Source organism: Apium graveolens, chromosome 7, assembly GCF_009905375.1.
Source record: "Apium graveolens cultivar Ventura chromosome 7, ASM990537v1, whole genome shotgun sequence".
In the NCBI taxonomy this organism is placed as follows: domain Eukaryota; kingdom Viridiplantae; phylum Streptophyta; class Magnoliopsida; order Apiales; family Apiaceae; genus Apium; species Apium graveolens.
In genome coordinates, this window is record NC_133653.1 from 95,511,425 (window position 1) to 95,512,363 (window position 939).

The 939-nt window shown below is 44.1% G+C and overlaps 1 non-coding gene across 1 annotated transcript; it reads left to right on the forward strand.

Annotated features, from left to right (window-relative positions):
- The first annotated feature begins 255 nt into the window (after positions 1-255).
- LOC141675342 (small nucleolar RNA R71) lies at positions 256-362 on the forward strand. Its single transcript, XR_012556000.1, has one exon. It is a non-coding gene; the product is annotated as a small nucleolar RNA R71 (small nucleolar RNA).
- Positions 363-939: the final 577 nt, after the last annotated feature.

A 939-nucleotide genomic window follows, 5' to 3' on the forward strand; every position in this document is an offset into this window, starting at 1 on the left:
TCGATCTTCATAGACAACGCCTTTAGTTGAGCAGTGATAGCTGTAGCTGTATCCACTTCAAGAACTCCTGCTACCTTGCCCTGTGGATATCTCTGGGTTGGATACTGATATTCATTAGCAGCCATCAGTTCAATTAGATCATAAGCTTCCTTATAGCTCTTTGCCCATAATGCTCCGCCTGATGCTGCATCGAGCATGGGTCTGGACTGTGCTCCCAACCCATTGTAAAAATAAGTGATGATCATCCAATCAGGAATTCCATGATGAGGACACTTCCTAAGCATCTCCTTGTAGCGCTCCCAAGCTTCACTTAGCGATTCTCCCGTTTGCTGCGCAAATTGAGTAATAGCATTCCTGAGTGCAGCTGTCTTCACCATAGGGAAGAATTTAGTAAGAAACTTCTGAGCAAGATCTTCCCAAGTAGTAATCGAACCAGCTGGTAGAGAGTGTAACCAGCTCTTAGCCTTGTCCTTCAGAGAGAATGGGAACAGTCTCAGCTTCACAGCATCTTCAGAAACACCGTTGAACTTGAAGGTGTCGGATATTTCAATGAAATCCCTAATGTGTGTATTGGGATCTTCCGTTGGAGAACCCCCAAACTGGACTGAAGTCTGTACCCATTGAATTATGCCAGGCTTGATCTCAAAGGTATTAGCTGTGATAGCTGGCCGGATAATACTAGATTGAATGTCATTGATCTTGGGTTGAGAAAAGTCCATCAAGGCTTTCGTTCGTGCTGCTGAATCTCCCATTGTAATGAGTACCTGAAACACAAACAAATAAACTGTGAAAGTAAAAGAATCCGAGTCAGTGAACTTTAACGACCACTGATGACAAGCACATAAACTAAAAATTAACACCAAGTCCCCGGCAGCGGCGCCAAAAACTTGTTAGGGCGAAAACACGCGCTAATATTCACGCAAGTATACGCGTACGCAA